The sequence below is a fragment of the Papilio machaon genome, chromosome 26, assembly GCF_912999745.1.
Source record: "Papilio machaon chromosome 26, ilPapMach1.1, whole genome shotgun sequence".
NCBI classification, from domain to species: Eukaryota; Metazoa; Arthropoda; class Insecta; order Lepidoptera; family Papilionidae; genus Papilio; species Papilio machaon.
The window spans coordinates 3,980,857-4,001,437 of record NC_060011.1 but is presented as its reverse complement, the minus strand read 5'-3'; the positions used below and the strand labels follow the sequence as shown (position 1 = coordinate 4,001,437).

The 20,581-nt window shown below is 33.4% G+C and overlaps 1 protein-coding gene across 1 annotated transcript in view; it reads right to left on the bottom strand.

Annotated features, from left to right (window-relative positions):
* The window catches only part of LOC106708197, a 53,992-nt gene extending 34,480 nt beyond the window's left edge, over window positions 1-19,512 (bottom strand). Inside the window, exon 1 of the mRNA XM_014499674.2 lies at window positions 19,411-19,512. The gene's annotated coding sequence lies outside the window, so the exon portion shown is untranslated. The remainder of the gene's footprint in view (window positions 1-19,410) is intronic.
* Between the last annotated feature and the right edge of the window lie 1,069 nt (window positions 19,513-20,581).

Genomic DNA, 20,581 nt, shown 5'->3' with positions numbered 1-20,581 from the left:
GATTGGATCCGTGGGTAGTCAGGCGTCAAGCGAGTGGGTAGAAGAAAACGCGTCAAGGCGCCAACGACCTTCATATGACCTTAGCCATTTCCTTATGCTGCTGATTTGTCACTGCCAAAACATACATTAAATTAGGTAAAGATGACCGTAATTATAACGTAAGGCCTGAATTCTTCCCACGTATTCCGCCATTACATTTTATAGAAATTATCCTTCTTAAAATCATTGAAGACCTTAAAGAGGTTTTTTGTATTTGTATAACTAAACATACCTTAATTAGGTCAGAACAAAAGTAAAACGTAAAACTGTACACTTTCAAAAGTGACCGCATGTAACAAAAGGTACATAACTCCATTTTTGGTCACGTCAAGTCCAGATGACGTTTCTCAGTTGGTACTGACGTCATTCTGGCATCATGGCTCGTAAGGATTTAATTAGTCATGTATACCCACATATTAATACGTGTACAGAAACTTTAGTTTTAGTTTCGGATACTATTAAGGAAAAACTATATCTTTTAGTATACATCAGAAAACGAAGCTGTATCCGTGACTTGTGAATTAAACTTAAAAAAAAAAACTTGTCAGATGGTACCCAATACTCTATTACAGACTTTAATCTTTGTTCCAAATTTCAACTAGATCCGTTCCGCCGTTCTTGGGTTACGAGGTAAAAGGGTTGACGTATGGTTAAGCTAAAATATATTTGAAACACTGTCTACCTTTTTTATGGTAAAGCCCTGATATTTTACTTCATTCGTTTAATATAAAACAGTTACAAAAGATGCATCATTTATAACCATCACAAATGAATCGATAAAAGGTCGTCAAAAAACTAACCAGACAACCTTGTATATTATTGTGCGACCAAAAATACATACTAATCAGTATTATTTTTATAAACGTAGCGATTTTTGCGCGTTGAATTCTTTTATAAGGAAAAATATAAGGAAGATTTTTTCACATGTAAACTTTATTAATTTGTTTGTTAAAATGACTTATCATAATACGTTTATCCTAACAAAGATAGTTAACATATATTTCGTAACCAAAAAAAAAAATTAGACACTGTATCAATTACATTTCAGCTTAAACATTTAATATAATGTCAACCCTTTATCGTGCGCCGATATTACATTACGAGAAATCATGATTACAGAAATATGATTATGCGTAGGCTTCCGAAATGTCATTTTGACAAATACATAATAAAACATACTCTTTTAAAACCGTTGTCGTACATAATATCAATTATCAGCGGTGAAAGGGTTACACAAGTATAAAACCATGTTTAACTTAACAATATGTAACTGTTTATTTGGGAGTAACTTAAATACTGTTTATGATTTGGCTAGGAGTTAGTTATTCAGTTAAAACAACTGTATGTGTTGCGTTATCATTTCTTGGAACCTGTCTTGCGCCTAATTGGGAAAGATTCATAGATTAGATTCTTAACATGTAGTTAAATTAAACAAGAATTTAAGTTCATTTAGATAAAAATGAAGCGATACGTAAGTTTATTTGGATTTAGAGTCTTCCTTTTACTTTAATTCAAGCTTGGTGATTGATTCCTACTTGAATCTCTTATGTTATGTTAATTTTTTTTTCTTTTTTTTTAATATGAACAGCAATTAGTCTTCTGTCTGTAGTGAAATTCTATTAATAATAATTTTGTTCATTAATATTTAATCTAAAGTATTGGTTTAATTTATTGTTAAAATGTAACATAAATTTTATTTTATTATCATCAATAAACATGCAATCTTTAACGAGGAGACGAGGTTTGCAAAATTTTTGACGCCCAAAGTGTCGTTCAGTAAGTTATTACAAAAACAAAATGGCGGACGGTCCATTAAAATTCAGATGGCCGTCGCGACATTAAAATATCGACAAGTTTTATTTTGGAACTTGTTCGGTTCCAATTTAGGTAAAGTTTGGGAAGTTTGTTGAAGAAAAAATATCGACTGGACGCCTGAGAATCCAGATTTTTTGGTATGTGTTCGCCTCGATCAATGTTACAGTTAAATTTTGAATTTATAGTTGAAACTTTCGCACTCAAAGTTCTTTAGTCACTTAAAAAGCGCCTAAGCAACACATTAGAAAGTCACTAAACTACAATTCAGCGGACTTTTAGACCCATATCCACTATACATATTAAAAAAATATCACTGCATTATTTAAACGTTTAGCATTTTTATTCAACTTTTTTGTGTTGCATTCGACAGGAATTTATGAAGCAATAATAATGTACACAAAAAAGTTATTACGAAGTATTGAAATATGAGGAAACAGCACGAATTACATTGCCACTGCCGTTTTCTTTGTCTTTTTTTTTATTTTGGCGAAAGGATAAAATTACATTTGGATTATGTCATAAATTCATATACTCAAATTCACCAAAACACACAAGAAAACTCTAATAAAATCTTACTTTTTAAATGTTTATTTCACTCACAGAAAAACAATGTCCGAATGAACATTTACTAGCATTTAGATGGATGGATGTATGTTTATTCGAAGGTATCTCCATAAGGGCTCAACGGATCTCGATGGAATTTAGCATACATGTAGAACATAGTCTGGAAGAACACATAGGCTTATAATAACGTTTTTTTTAATTCACACAGACGGATTCACGGGCGACAGCTAGTTGATATATAAATTTGCAAATCTAGAAAAAATAAACAAATAAAACAAGCACGTTTTGGACTTTTGAATATAATTTTCAGCATTTAAACATTATTTTCTTTCATATGGAAGTTTGTTGTTTAAACAATACTTAAAATTTAACCGCGGCGAATGTAAGAATGCTATTGAAAACGTCACATACTGAAAGTTTGGCATACGTCTCAAAATGGTGGTACAAGGTCCAATGACCCATTATGTGTTGACGCCGATCACCTTGTAATTTCTCTGCTAAGGAAGTTGACTGCAAAAGTTGTCATTTTCTTATAAGAACAAACAGAAATTTATTTAATTCCTGTTTATTTAACAAATTAACAAGCACTGAATATTTTAAATTGTTTATTTCAACTCAATGTTATACTCACTGCTATCCTTTTTTTATATATTTTTTATATCATAAGGTGGCAAACGAGCACATGACCTCCTGATCCGCTGAAGTAGCTAATCGACACCTACCTATAGACATCCGCAAATGCAGATGTATTGCCTACCTTTAATCGACAGAGGACACACATAAAGAGGATCTTTCCCTTCCCATCTTTTCCTAATAAGAAAAGGGTGGGAAGGGAACGTGGACTAAAATTAGGCCTCCGGCACCACACTCATCAGACGAAACGCAGAATTGCTTCCACTTCACGCCTGTCTTCTGTGTGGTCGTGGTATTGCACCGGTAGATCCGGCCCCTTCGTGCACCCAACAAATATTGTTGTTGCGAGATCTACCACTGTTAAAAAGGAAGAAAAGCTCATACAACGAAATTATGAAAAGGAGTAGAGATATTCACAATCATCTATGTGGTCGATTTATTGCAATAGATAAGCAGACCATCAGTGCAATATCTGCTGCGGATGTATACTTATTTGATTTCAATTTATTTACTAGACTATATTGTAATCAGAGCTAACCCCTCTCAAAATCTCTAGGTTGTGCCATGCTCAATGTTAGTATAGTTGAAAATAAAGTTTGTTATTGGGTGCATCGATTATAATAGATTCTGTAGCACTAGCCACTAGGCTGATCGTAACGGCCGGCTCACCTTGACCGTATACGCTCGATTGACAGCTGCCAGGGTAACTAACGTGATGTTATGATATTATTAAGTTTAAATAATAAAGTACACGTTGCTAAGCGAGTGTATACCGAGACTGGTGACGCTAAAAAAGTTATATTAAAGGAATAAATTCTTCTTCTTGAGGAGTCTCTCTGACTAACGGAAGTTCTTCAAATTTTATTCTACCTATTGCAAGACCTTACAGTTGGGTGGCATTAGACATTAAATTTGGTTAAAGAAAATAAAATTGAATACAAATATTCTGAACAAGTGATGCAATGCAGACCAAAAAAGGCCTCTGCTCAAGGTTAATATATTTATTACCTCCCCCAGTGTTTTTACCCCCAGAGGTATTTATTACCTCTGGGGGTAAAAACACTGGTATTCTGCAAAAGTCGTTGCGTTCTCCATACAGTTATAGCAGTTGATGAATGAAGTACCACTAAATGTTCCATTCAAAATTGGAAAACAAGATTACTTAGTAAGAAAAAAATGATTTGTATGTGAAAAAGTTAAATAGAAAACTGTAGCCTATCTCTATTACCACTTCTAGATTAAGAGAGCTTTTCAAATTACTATTTAAAAAATCAGAAGTAAAATATGAATGAAAATAAATTAAAACTTTGAACATTTTTCAAATCCAGTGTTAAATATTAAATTACACTATCCGAGGGTTTCTCAGTCTATATCTGTGAATTCTTACCACGATTAGGTTGTTTGAGCTCCCGATATTTCGGTACAGTTGCATGCGCCATGTTCACGGGTCAAGCAGCCTAATTGTGGTAAGATTTCAGTTTCTTACGAACAGTATATTAGTAAAAACCACGAAAGTTTGAAGTTATATATATCTATGTAAAAAATATCGTCATCCCTTTTATTATCTTTGACAACACAGAGATGGCAATACGTTTTAAACGGAGATTTTGGACTCAGAAAATCACGGTAAGAGATATCGTTATATAGTGTGCCCAGACGGTGCAAGTTTACATATAAACGTGTTTATGCGTTAGTACATCAACAGTCATTATTGTAATTAATGATGCTTGGCGTGACAAATCGCTTGTGACGTGACATGAAGTAACATCAGTCATTTGTTATGATTGAAGGTCGTGTATTGTTACGAATTTCCACTATCAAAACACACATACAAAACATATTGCTCTCAGTTTAAAAGCAAAATAGAGGTACGAAAACTTATATAGGAGGTTAAAAAATAAAAAAAAGGAAAAAATCACACAGGAATAAGATTGAATTTTTAACACCAAAAAAAAATGAATACATGCATCGTAAATAAAAACTGGTTTCACTTGAATGCAAATGTCAGAATTTAAATAGATTAATCTATAAACAAGTTATCAGTTGAACAAGAATGCCGCCTGTAAATCTGAGAATACGATCACAGTTTGTAATGACATTGACAAAATACCCTCACATTTTTAAAACCAAGCGAAATGTACGAGTAATAAGCAATAAATCTTCATCAAAATAACTAGGTTATTTATACAGTACTTGCTTTTACCCGCGACTCCGTCCGCGCGGAATAAAAAAAAATAGAAAACGGGGTAAAAGTTATCCTATGTCCGTTTCCTGGTTCTAAACTACCTCCCCATCAATTTTCAGCTAAATCAGTTCGACCGATCTTGAGTTATAAATAGTGTAACTAACACGACTTTCTTTTATATATGCAGAGAAAAATAATTGAATTAAGTTATTATTACCAGATTTCAAAAGACTAGCTGTCGCCCGCGACTCCATCCGTGCGGAATTGAAAAAAAACGTAATAATTAAACCTATGGATTCTTCCACATTATATTCTATATCTATGCCAAATTTCATCAAGATCCATTGAGCCGATCCGAAGATACTTTCAAACATTCATCCGTCTAAATTCTAAACATTCGCATTTATTATATTGTACAAGTCGAATTTGACTATAATTACTGATTAAGTAGACCTCTGGTAATCCGACAAACGTTTTCCTGCAAAACTGCAATGTCCAAAATAGTCTTTATAGAGAGTATTACAGAGTATTCTCTTGACTTATATAAGCTATTGTGGCTTTAAAATAAAAGGTTACTTGTCACATCGACAATCACATAAGTATTGAGCTCAATCGAGGGGTCATATCGAAACGGTAATGTTTCTGCGTGGGTCTGAATTATACTGACGGAATTTTCCCCTCTTCTTATCGATGTAAAGAGAACTCTGTATTTAAATGCGTAATACCTTCCAACTTACCCATAGAGTTCCGTTAAAGGCACTGTTACACCATCGAGATAGTGGTTTGTTTATAATACGAATAATTGTTTCTGGTTTATTTGCTATTTGTCCGTTAAACTTTAAATGGATACTTAAGATTTTTCTATCACTTATGTGCGACTATGTATTATGGATAAATACATGAAATGTGTCTCATAAGTGATTTTGAATATCCGTACAAGAATATTTCTAAGACCGAAATTAGATTAGGCTTTAGGAAAGGCTACTATTGTTTAATTTTTATCAAATTTACTACATTTTTAACTTCAAACTTTCGTGGTTTTTACTAATATAATGTTCGTAAGAAACAGGATTCTTACCACGATTAGGCTGTTTGAGCTCCCGATATTTCGGCACAGTCAACCCGTGAACATGGCGCATGCAACTGTGCCGAAATATCGGGAGCTCAAACAGCCTAATCGTGGTAAGAATCCCGTTTCTTACGAACATTATATTACTACATTTTTGTTTATCTACACTCTAACTTACTATTATTAATTAAATAGGCATTATCAATAGGTTCCAAAGTATGTAACCTAGAAATAAAATCAGTTAGAACAAACATTATTTTAATCTGCGGCAATATTCAAAATGGCCGTCCATTAGCACGGTAAAATGTTTGAATTCTATTATACGGGGCACGACATTTCGGTTTCACGTTTACTCATTAGTTTTGGTTGGGATCTTTGACTATAGGGAAACGGACTAGGCTAATAATCGCCTTACAAAGACCAACTAAATTCACCCAATTTTCATGGTGGGTTAAGTAAAGACGACAATTACAAATATGTATAAATTTTACGTTACATTGAAAAGTCTTTATAAATGTATATTAACTTAATAATTTACAGCTAACATAAAACTAGCACACAAAGAAGCAAGTTTGGAACTTATTGTTCATTCAGGGGGATTGCGTGGGTTTGACAAGTCCTGTCTCTTAATACTCAAAGGTTTGGAATTAGTTTCGATAAAGTCTTTCATATTATACCAAGGTCGTTTATTTAATTGATATGCAGATCGAGATAAAATGTATTAAAAAAAATATTGGGCTGTTTCAATGATTGTTATTGTTACAAAATGTGTTATTGTTAGCTGTTTAAAAAAAAACGTGCTTTTATTATGCCGAAGGCTGAATTGAACTTTCGTTATTTGCATTTGTTTCTTTTTTATGACCCAAAAACAATTCAAAAAAGAGAAAAGGTTATGAAACTCAAATATTCAATCTTTTAATCACAGAAATCAGTTAACTGTGAAATGCTTAACATCTATAACATATTGCTGTCTATATTTTTTTTTGTTTCGACGGTAGAAATCGACAAAAGAAAAAGAGGGAGAGAGTGAGTGAGAGTGAGAGAGAGAGAGATAATCATTGACGAAAAATGTAAGGAATATTTGTTATGTCCAGTCAAATCTTTCTGGCTACAATAATATTTTTATTGTAAAACCTTTATTTAGATGGTGTCAGGTACATTTTAGTACACCTGTTCATTGCACTTACGAGCGAAATATATCGATAATGAGTCAGTGGTGAAGGCGAGACTAGTTGTGCGACCTTGCCCCGCTCGGCCGCTCCAAATTACCCGTGTTAACATATTAAGAGCTGGTACAAACAATATATTAAATAAAACAACACCGTTCAGTATCATTGATTGTGTATTGTCACGTTATTGGGTTGCCAGTTAACATGTTGAATTAATTAATTTATACTTGACACTTTTATTTAAAGGTTAAATGCTGGCAATAGTATTATTGGAAATTATTATTATTTAAAATTGGTTTTCAATGTCAAAACACCTGGTCTATTTTTTACCTCCATTTTTACAAAGATAGTGAAAGGTATAACGACATGTTTTTGCACATTTGTTTTGGCCAGTCACATATTAAGTCTTTATTTTGGCCCTTCGTAACAAGACAACGTAAAACTTCGAAACCTGACGATGAAGGTGAAGCAAATCTATACAGTTGACATGTACTGAACGAATAGACGATTTGCGTCGACGATCAAATGTTGTGGGTTCGGAATATTAGTTTCGACTATTTACTAGTGATGCAACGGATGTCTGTTTCCGTTTCCGCAAGTGCGGAAGTTCCGCACGCTTTTCAACATCCGTTTCTGTTTCTGTTTCCGCAACTTTTATAACGGAGATAAAACGGAACTTTACGACGGCTGAGAGATCCAAATGCGCGGCGCGAGACACGCAGTCCGTGCGCGGCCTTTCGGCACTTGTCGCATTTGTTTGTTTCCGTACTTTTTCGTGAATTTAAGCGCGTAATATTTTCTGCTGCTGTTTGAAATAATCAGTTTCTCTTGCTGGAGTAAACTGTCTAGTTGTTTCCATATTAAATTTGACAACTGGCAAAATGTGACTATTTCATACTTACGAGTTATTAAATGTACTTTTGAATAAGTGATAACCATAAGTGATATATCATCATCATTATTATCATCAGCTCACTATACATCCCCACTGAGGGGCTCAGAGCCTACCCCAAATTAGGGGTGACTAGGCCATAGTCAACCACGCTGACCCAGAGCGGGTTGACTTCACACATATCATTAAATTTCTTCTCAGATATGTGCAGGCAGCATCACTATGTATTCCTTCACCGTAAGAACGTCGGATAAATGTACATATGTAAATCGAAAAACACATTGGTACATGGCGGGATTCGAACCCAGCCCCTGCAGATTGCAAGTCAAGTGCCACGAGCCACTGACGCCTAATAATTATATCTTTTTGTAATGTAGATTTGGGGTATTTGATACTTAACACATTCACTGTTTACAAAATAAAAAAGGTGACAGCTGGGAGCCAAAACTTTTTATGGTGAATTTTTATTTAGAATCTGGGAGTGTTTGAACATATAGCTAAATTAATAATGTTATTATAATTATTTAAATAAAAAAAACACGTTTTTTGCATTTGATCGCTAGGGATCATCATTTTGAGCGCTAGGGATGGCAATGGTTTAGTTCACTAATATGTAGATATTACTTCCACGATCGCATTTCTGTGTACTAATATGTTACAAGATTTTGACAAAGTCAAGTTTTTCATCAAATTCCAGAATATTGAGTAAAACATGTAAGGATACTAATCAAAACAATCTTTTATCTACATGGTTCAAGATCTTGTAACATTTCATACACACACACGTAAACACACACATACACATACAGGACATACATATATTAAAAAATATACATACATAACAAAGTTCAGACTTAGCTTTATGTGATACAAGATATTTGTATGTTTGCCTCCGTACGAGCGTGGTACTAATCACTATAACACTGTAAGAATGAAACGAATTCTTTTTTTCGTTTCGCTTCAAACGCCGGCGGCTTACTACTACTACAAAGTGAACGGGCCCCTCGCTCGGATCCGAGGGGGAGGCGCCGCTACTAATAGCTCTGCCCACTAGGATCCGAGTGGTCAGCAGTGAATGTTATTAATAAAGAAATATATTTGTAAAATGGTTTTAATATTTAAAAGCCTCCGTTTATGAATACGTATTTTAACTTATTGCAGCACAGTAAAAATACATACATTGAAGGCTAAAGGACACCGATATCCCATGCCTTAATAAATTAAAAACGAATACAAACTGTTTTTACCAAAAGAAAAAATATTTGTAAATATGTTTTTTTTTCATATTATTTACACTTCTGTTTCCGCATCCGCTTCCGTTTCCGTTTCTGCTAAAATTTATTTTTGACATCTGTTTCCGTTTCTGGTTCCGCTAAGACACTTCCGTTGCATCACTACTATTTACGTTGCATTGTGTACGAAGGCCCTTTACTTGTGGACATTTCAAAATATCATGAACGGCGATTTTATACTATTGTTTATATATTAGTTTATATTTTTAGATCCGTTTGCTTTGTTTGATACAAATCTCTAATTTGATATTCGTTTGATTTATTTTTCAGTATATCATAATTATTTTGTGATATTTGGGTTTTCCAACATTTATTTTACCGATACTATATTTGTACGGTAATTTTTGTCAAGTCACTAATTTTAACGATGGACAAAATATGAATTATCTTGCCTAAACCTACGGATTATCAATACTAAGTGTTTAAAATTACATTTGTTACAACTATTAAAAAAAAATTGTGTAGTTTTTCTGCCAACCAACCTTTAGAAAAAGGTAAATTGCTTGGTTTTTTAGCAAAACTAAAAAAAGAAAAGCCTCTATTATAAAACTTTTTGCAAAATGTCTCGGTACTTATCAACAGGATATAACCTTTTTTAAGCGCTTTGAGTACTTAAAATTATCTTTGCGTGTCCAAAAACCCGGCGACCCAGTGTGACCTTGAACTGAGACAAGCGACTTGTCACGAAGGAAGGTTTGCGGAATGACACCACTCCACAAGGTCGTCTAATCTGGTCGTGGTTTATATTAACGTTCGCCATCTTTATTTTTCTTTACCTGTTTGACAGAAGCTGTTAATTTAAAGATTTAAAAACTTTTTAAAGTCGATTAGAATTGATTTATAACGTAAATTAATCAGATTTAATTTTCAATCAATCTACTCAGGGTTTAAATACATTTCCGAATTTTACCATTGCTATTTAGTGTTTGATAATAATGGAAAATCCGAACGCATTGCCAACCTTTGAGGAAAAAATTATCTGCAGTATGAAAGTAAGAAATGAAATGCAGCCTTCAAAACTTCGATACATTGACAAAAAACCCAAATTGAAAAACACTGAAGATATTTCTAGTTTTTGTTTTAAAAAAATAAGTTTGTTTAATGCAAATTTGCAGCTACTTTATCTCGTATAATAAACATATTGCCAATTATTTGTAACACATACTTATTACTTTAAACTTAAGAGTCGTTAAGTACCTAAAATTATGTAACTGCACAAAGTTTTGAATGTTAAAAAGCGCGGGAAACAATAGCGTTAGCTCGTGTTTGCGTCTTGAGTAGAACACGAAATTCAAGATTAAACACTTGTGACAATAACATAGTCACGTACATTGCGACCTTGTGTCGACCATTATATACTTTTTATATATGTCTGTATATATCTACATATACAGACTTTGTTATATTTTCCTTCAATGGTCACTTACTTCGCATACTATATAGAATGAGTTAAGCGCTTTGTTCTTACTTTTTATAGACTTAAGGAAATAAAAACGGTTATTATTAGAATATAGTTGATTACAAGGATTATCGTATTTTCTTGTTTTTATGCTTTAAGTAATGTCTGAGATAAACTTCGTGTACATGGACATGCGATTATTAATATCCTTACTTAATATTACAAATGCGAAAGTAGCTCTGTCTGTCTCTCGGGCACAGCTAGTCTTCATATATATATATATATAAAAGAAAGTCGTGTTAGTTACACCATTTATAACTCAAGAACGGCTGAATCGATTTGACTGAAAATTGGTCGGCAGGTAGCTTAGAACCAGGAAACGGACATAGGATAATTTTTACCCCGTTTTCTTTTTCTTTTTTTTTTTATTCCGCGCGGACGGAGTCGCGGGTAAAAGCTAGTTATAGGATAAATAATTTTAATTAATAGTTGATAGTCAATACAAGATATGGTTTTAACCCATGTCGTATTAAACGGTTGCTACTGTTTTTGTAGATATATGAAAAACCTCAACTATTCCACCATTATAATGGAAAGGTATCTGTTACTTAGTCCCACGGTTATCTAGGTTATCGAAGGCTACTGATTCTGTGACGTCATGCCACCTCGCTGCACCCACGTGCGATAACCTGCTCTCAAATAAACGCCTTCAATATCCACTGCACTCAGCGTCTTGTCCATGCTATTATTATAAATGCGAAAGTAACTGTCTGCCTGTCTGTCTCGCTTTCGCGCCAAAACTACTGAAACGATTTAAAACTAACTAACAAAACTACTGAGTCATTTATAAGTAGACTAAATTAAACCGTGATATCCTTATAATAATCTTTGAAATAACTTGATTAGTGGTTGATATATAAAATGTACCATTAAATACAACAAAGGGTCAAAAATGTATTTGTGAGCCTCTTACTAGAATAAATATTAATTTGGGAGATATTATTTAGAAAGATGCTCGAATAGTCACAATATTATATCTTAGAATATTATTCCGAACAGTTCAATAATGTTGTCTTTGAATACACAAACCCACGCGGTCACATTTACACAAACATTACAATAATAATGAATGTACAATGTAATTTGTAAATATGCTTCCTACGACGTTATAAAAAGTTGAAATATATGCAAAAAGTAAGCAAATAGTGTTTCTTGTGTAAGTTCAACGCAAGGTTGACACAGTCCACCAATCGCTGACCGGCTTTGCTCTGACGTCACAAACATGGCGCCCGCGCAGTACGCAGTTACGGACAGTTTTACGTAATATTTAACGTCTTTACAATAAATGTTACATGGCAAAAAGTTACATAAATATTAACGACATTGTCAAGGTAGCCTACAACCTACATTATGTCTTAATTTTTTCACGTCCACAACTTGTCCTAAGTCTGTTTCATTGATGTTCCTTTTAGTGGTCAATGGACTTGGATATACTCTATTCAACAGAACAAATAAATCCGATAATACATCAGACGAAGACACAGTCCATATTTTATATTGTTTTCTAAGATGTTCTAGGTCATGTAGGCATAGATAAGTAGTTGCGAATCGAATAACAATTACTTTATAAAACTCTACACACTAAAATAGGACATTAATGGTGAAGGCTGTATGATATATAAAAAAAAATGCATGCCCAAAAACATGATTACGTATAACCTAATAGATGTGTATAAAGATATATATTTCTAAAATTTTAAAACTCATACTTATCTGGACATTTTAATGAAGTCACTTTAAAAAAAACAGTTACACAATCACAAGTAGGGCAAAGCTTTAGGCCATGGTCGTGTATCCTTATCTTACCACAAAAGAAATTGCCATGCACTCATTATACCCCAATGTGACGGGCAGGGTTGCCACCATAAATATTTTTTTTTTATAATGAATAAACTAGCTTTTGACCGCGATCCCACCTTGTCTTAAGTCATGATAGACCAAAAGATGGTGGGTTTTAGTTTACTTAGTGGTTATTGACTCTGGTTTTAATGCTAACCATATCACACTTGGACAGAAACACTTATGCCGGGAACTCCTTTCCTCAACCTAGAAAATGATAACTGACAAACTTTTTGTTAGTATGATAAAAACAAGTAGAACCGACTTTTACGCCATGTGCCAACTTACGAAAGACCAGATAACATTAAATTATTAACTACCCAAAATTATAAATTCATTTAGGATTTAGCTTACTTAAACTTAGTGGGTGAAATCTACACTCTATCTACTCGTAGTGATGGGGTGAAAATCACTAATGTAAAAGCTACTTAAACAAAATTTTATATATTACCTTATCTATAAATCATCAAAAAATCAAGAAACTGACAACCCTGCCGCGTACCCTCAAACATGTCAAACAGTATCCAGTTCGTCTGCACGATTATCGCCTTTGTATTAAAGTATTTCAGTGCATATTGCTGTGAAGTTATTTTGAAATGTAACGAGCAATTATACGGCTATTTGTATTCGGAAATAAATAGCAAAATCGTGATTGTGGCACAATATACGCTCCGGTGGAGTGAAGTGATCTATTGCAGGGTTGCTACATGAAGCAACTGAATTAAGAAGAAAGAGAGGTTCCCGTTTCACTTGGCAAAACAATGACACAAAACATTTTGACATCTCTCTCATTATCTTTGCAAAAAACAGAGAAAACAAAATGTTTTTTGTAGAGATGTTTCAACAGTGGTATTTCAAAATTTACATAAGTCTATACACAACCCGTCTTCGCAAATTAAAGTACGATACGCTATTAAAAAACCATATAAAACAAACTGACACAAAAACACCTTTAACTTCGTCATCATACCTAGTCACCTTTATGTCACCCTTATTACAAGTTAAATGACGTAATAGTAAAATGGCAGACATGTCGGTTGAAATTCCGTAACACGGTAACTCTATACATGTAGGTCTAGTTGCATAAAGTGACGCTAGAACTGTATACCTAACTAGTAACACTGTTACTAATAACAAGAAAATAGTAATAATAATTGAATGATGTTGCAAGAATTTATATAATTATCTTAGGCGAGCATTATATTGCATTGTATCGCATCACATCACATCAGATATGACTTACTAGCTGTCGCCCGCGAATCCGTCCACGCGGAATTAAAAAACTTAATTAGTAGCCTATTCTTTCAGACTGTTCTACATCTATGCCAAATTTAAGCGAGTGCCGTTAAGTCGTTTTGGAGATAACCTCTAACAAACATCCATCTAAACATTTGCATGTATAATATCAGCAAGATAGCTCACATAAAATTACAGTGGGCCTAGCACGAATATTTGAGTAAATCGCCGTATTATAATCGACAAAATTTATATTAAAACTAGCTTTTACCCGCGACTCCGTCCGCGCGGAATAAAAAAAATGCACACAAGATAAAAAGTCCCCATCAATTTTCAGCTAAATCAGTTCGACCGATCTTGACTTATAAATAGTGTAACTAAGACGACTTTCTTTTATATATATATAGATTTGTGCAGCGTAAAGTACACCAAAAATCTTATACGAATTTCGACGTAATTGGCGAAAAGGATACGACGGTGACTGTCACAAATATTAGCTACGCTTACTGGTCAAAGAAGAAGAGGATAACAAGAAAAAAAAATTATGTAAAACTTATATTCGCATCATCAAACACTTACTGCTACACTGACAATCACTAATTGCCCACTAAGGGCGTCCCATAGTTTAAATGATACATTAAAGAACTGCTTATAGTAAAAAATAGTTGTATTATAAATTATTCCTATACAATTACGTACAAATGATGTCAATAAGTAGTCAGTAAGTTATCTAGGCTCACATATTAAGTTAAGTGAGACAAGTAAAGCACCTGTTAAGTTAATCGAAGGTCAATTGGCGCAACGGACGGTGCGCTTTACATTCTACGTTGGGCAACTTTATAAAACCGTTTTGGTATAAGCTCCAGCTTTGGTAGGAATTATTGCCGTATATTAGTCATGCCACACCAACAAAACAACCTTAAGTAGTCGTTATTTATTCTTGAATTCTGTAAGTTAGATTACTGTAAAATATAAATAAGCTTAACTGTATAATACTTAGTTATGAAAATAAGAAAAAGGTCAATTGGTTGAAAGAGTTTATGACTAAGGAGGGAGTAGTATATATTGCTCCGACCCACCTTAGGGAAAAACCAGGAAGATGAACTGCACAAATCTCAAACATACACGACGGTGTCGCGGGCGACAGCTAGTATTTACATAGATTTAGAAAAAGGTGTTCCAGTTTCGCGCCAAATGGAAATACGCAAGCACGCACGTCTATAACCCATTTTTTAAGCTAATGATTAGCGTGCCATTAGAACCTTTGTTGTACAGAAAGAAAAAAAAACGATTAAATTCCGTTGCGTTCATAGGCGCATAAAGTGTAATTTACTCTGATTTATGGAAGTCGACATTAATAAAGGATAGAGTCGTGACTGTGTCATAGATTTAGGTCACAGTTACAGACCTAAGTGGAATAAATCGCTATTTTAATTCAGTACCTCGCGTTCACGGTGGGCAAACACCGTATAGCCCTAATGATGTGTATGAAATTATACTCAAATTGAACTTTTTTTATATTACAAGGTGGCAAACGAGCAAGCGGCCACATGAATTCGCCGAAATGGCGAAACGACCGCTGCTCTCAATCAACAAAGGAGACGCACAAAAAGAGACTATTTAACCTTCCTATGCATCTCCTCCTCCATCAAATCCACCTCCCCTTCCCATCCGTTCCTTATAAGAAAAGGGTAGGAAGGAAAAGAGGACTAAAATTAGGCCTCCTAACTTTTCACCATATTTTTGTGAGTTTAACACTTTCAATGCCACTAGTATTTTTCTAGACTAATATAATAAAGCGTAAACACACGCTTGTTTACACATTATAATGCAGGATCGTAGCAATCGTGGCACATTTTTGAATAATTCTTTTTGTAATAAAAAGCCCTATACTCGTACTTACGACACGCTTTAGGCTTTATATTTTGACGCCTTTAAACTGAGAGGGTGATTAATTTGAAAAAAAAAATTAAACAAAGTTGTAATTATACAGTTGAACCTGGTTAAGAAATAAACCTCTATAAGGGGGAGTTATTGTCCGTTATCGAAAGACGACCTGCATAAGCAAGAAAATCGGGTAAAAGAGAAATTTCTGTAAGCGAGAAAAATATCGCGGTTTTTTGAACTCCCGCTTATCCAGGTTCTGCTGTATATGTTCTTAAAAAAAGTATGACGGCAGTGCTTAATTATCACTTATTAAATGTTACCACTTGTTAAAAATAACAATAGTTTTAAAAATTATTAGTAATTTATGATTTAAATGTATTAATTATAAAATGATCCGCGCGGGTGGAGTGTAGGCAGACGCAAGGCGGTCGGGTTAGCCGTGACGTCAGCGTAAAATTTAGAAATAACTTGAATTGACCGATCCGGTAAAGAGCTCAAAGTAGTGCTTAAAGTAAACTCAATATTTTTTATATCATAAGGTGGCAAACGAGCAAGCCGCTGCCCATAGATATCCGCAATTGCAGATGCCTACCTTTAATTAATAGAGAAGGGGACGCACAGAAAGATAATATTTCCCCTTACCATACGTACAAATCCCAATCCTTTCATTTAAAAGAAAAGGGTTTGAAGGGGAAGAGGACTAAAGTTAGGCCTCCGGCACCACACTCATCAAACGAAACGCAGAATTACTTCTACTTCACGCCTGACTTCTGTGGGGTCGTGGTATTTCACCTTCCACCGTTGCTGGCGACTATCGCTTTTACTTGAAGAGTTTCTGTTTTCTTGTTAAGCATACTTAACGTTCTAATGTGTCATCAGCACTGGCATATTTGTAATAGATATGTTAAATATTCAATTAAAATAAAAATATTTTATGCACATCTTAAGAGCATTTTAAGTAAAATATCTTATTGTTGTTTCTAATTTTTCAGAATAATGAGAGGAATGATTATTGTGACTGATCGAATCCATAGAATCCATCGGTCCAATGGGAACAAAATCACCCCCTCATGCATGACATTTATAAGTCCCAGTATTTGTCACCTTGACTCGGGTTACGAGGAACTTCGCTAACGTTGACGAGGTCTTGATATATTACGTTACATAGTACATAGCGAGGGAAGTTATACATTATATACAATAATAAAAATAAGTTCCTGGTTTGATGTGTCTGTTTCCTATCAGGATATAAAACTAAACAATATTTTTAAATTGCACTTTATCTTATCGCGGGTTTGCATTATGCAAAAACCCGTACAAAAACATGTTGCAATCTCCGTTTTTTCAAAGGGAATGTGAGGGATGACAATATACGAATATTTGCATGAATAAATACTTTTATAAATAAATTACACAATATTTTATGAACGCTACATCATGCCAATTGGTTACAAAACTAAAAGCTACATAAACAAGAAGGATGCAAGAGTTATTAGACCTTACGTAACTCGCCTTCGGCTGTAGACCGAGGTTTCGAAGAATACCGTCAGAGTATCCAATGAGTCAGATAACTTAAGGATCGCTATACATTGCTATACATTATATACACGGAGAGACACCTCCAAGCTGTCCATTTAAAGCAGCTAACTACTGTATTATAATTGAGACATTAAAATAAATCAGATAGGAACCAAATTGACTTTAAGCTGGGACAACACCGACTGGGGTAAAAAGTGTGACCTGTCCCTTTCTCGTCTAACTTTCTGTCACTAATCGTTTTACCTTATGAATGTTATAATACAACCATGGAGAACTGCCCTGTCCACTTTCAACTTTCATGTTTAAAATATATTCTAGTTTTGAAATTTAATTATAATAAATTAACAAACAGCGAGATGGAAAACGGAAAAGCATATTTTAAATAATGTATACATTTATATTATTTTATTATAAAAATCATTATAAACTCTTTTCATCCGATGGTGAAGTTAAAGTGTTAAGATTGAACACATAAAAATTTGCGAATCACAAAAGCTCTATATTTCTAATTCTAACCGTGGATTTTCACTGGTGAAACACCAGTCTTACAAACGATACAATAATTATGCAATTAATAAAATTGAAGTGTCTATGTGATATCGAAAAAAATTATATTTCACAAACATTATTTATTTACCTAACTTATAAAGAAAAACTATTTTTTAATGTAAGCCTGTCTGTCTGTCCGAAAATCCGTGTTTGTTCCGGGTAATCTGCGAAACAGCTGGACAGATTTTGACGGGACTTATTACTGACGTTGACGAAGTCGCGGGCAACCGCTAGTTGGTAAGTTATTACTTTACGATGTCACTATAACCAATTTTGACTATACAATTCTATAATATTTCATGGTTCATTTATGTATATAATACAAATATAGATAAAAAATAATATCCAATCTATGTTACGTATTGTTTACCCCTATGGTTACATATTTGTTATAAAGTATCAATTTAGATTATTTGTGCGCGGTGTAAAAATGGCGGATTACATTCTCTACAGTATGTTTATATCTCTCTATATTATGTTTACTTTTATAGAGGGTTCTGTGATAATATACCTCAATGAGTCATAGAATTCTATACGTCATCATTAGCTACTTTGTGAAGGTTTATAATACAAACCATTACTTATTCGAACTATTTCATAATCTTTTTTCTTAAACCAGAGGTTTTGTCATCCAAAGACTAGTGTAAAATTAACAAAATATATCTATTTTTTTAACATCAGCCTCCAAATAGATAGGTCTTGGTTCATTTCAAAATAAAAAAAAATTCTTTGTTGTTTTTTTTGGAACAAATGATATTGTAAAACTAAGAGTACATTTACAAAAAGCCAAAATAACAATCTAATAAAGCAATTTATTTTTCACTGCAGTCTTCTTGTATATGGATGTATCTTTTTAAAGATGCAATTCTTACTTTCAAACGACGATCTGAAAAGGTTAACCTGTCAGCGAGAGTGAACCTAATGGCCAGTTACAAAGTTACATTGTGTAATTTATTAAAAGTTTGATTAACTATAGACAACCGTGAGAATTCTGTGAGTTTTCGAATCAAATGTTTTTTTGTACACTAACAATATTCTAACGTAAGAAATTAATATTACATTAACTTCACTTGTTTCAAACAATAATCACAACAGAATAAAACCAGTTCTTAATATAATCAGAAATGAAACACGATTTATTATTTTATGCACAATTATAAATACCAAAAGTACCTATGTATTTTAAAATTAAAATAATTGTTTCCGTGAGAATTTTTACGTTTTGATTGAAAAAAAAACTTACCAAAACAAAAGCATCCGCAATACCGGCGATAGTTCAAATGATTTAAAAATTTAAAAACTTGAAAAACACTCGAAACACAAAACACATCTAAAAAAATAATGTTTAAACACAAAATATAAATATGTATCACAACTAAATAAATAGATCACGATTCACTATTTAAAATTTAAATAAATCACAGCACTACCGCGTAGTTTGACAATAAAAACAAAATGGCGCCTAGAGCGCCCGCTCTCGTCCACAAACCGAGGTCGACTGAATGATTGGGTTTAAAAAATTAAATTGGCGAGAGGCGAGTGAGAGATCGCTTGGGTTGTCTAAAAAGGCTCTACGGTAAGGAATTAAACCGACGGCATTTTGAGTTCGCAAGGAAAACAACTTAAAGTTGTTATTTTTTAAATTATATTGCATTCAATTAGTCCACAGTGAATGGATAAGGTGACAAATAAATATAAATGATAATGTTTTACGACGTTGAAACAATATCTTAGTTAACTAGTTAGTTTATGTAACACCGTTTAGACTTCCTGTTTTAACTAGCACCTGGACAGAGTAAAGAGAAATAGTATTTAATTGCTCTATCTGTATTTAACATTTATCCTGCAGTAGCATTGTACTGTAATAGTTTGTAGTGTAATATTTTTTGTATTAAATATTTATTAATATTCAATAATATTCAATAATATTCAATAATAAGTCGTAATAGTCCCTGTAAGGTCTCATGAGCAGTTATTCTGATTTTGCTTTAATTGAAGATTTTTTGTTTACGTCCACTAATGGCTTGAGTTTATTCAGTGATGTAAAGATAACTTAAAACATACGGAATACGAAATGCAAATTACTTTTTAATAAGTATTTCAGGTACTAGAGGCAAATAACTTTCTGAAACGAATCTTTTATTGTTCACTGTATAACTTTTCTCAGATAAAATACTTTTATAAAAACAGTTTATTGATTATTTATGAAAAGAGTCGCTCCGCAGGGGCAGAACTTAGGTAACAGGTGCTATATTTGACTGATGGCAGTCACATTTAAAATTAATAGCAACATAAAATCAGTTATATCTATTACTAAAAGTATTTTAACAAACGTAGTATTTAGGTACTACCTACCTAACAAAAGGTAAATAAGTACAAGTTATAACCAGAATATTAAAAAAAATTATATAACA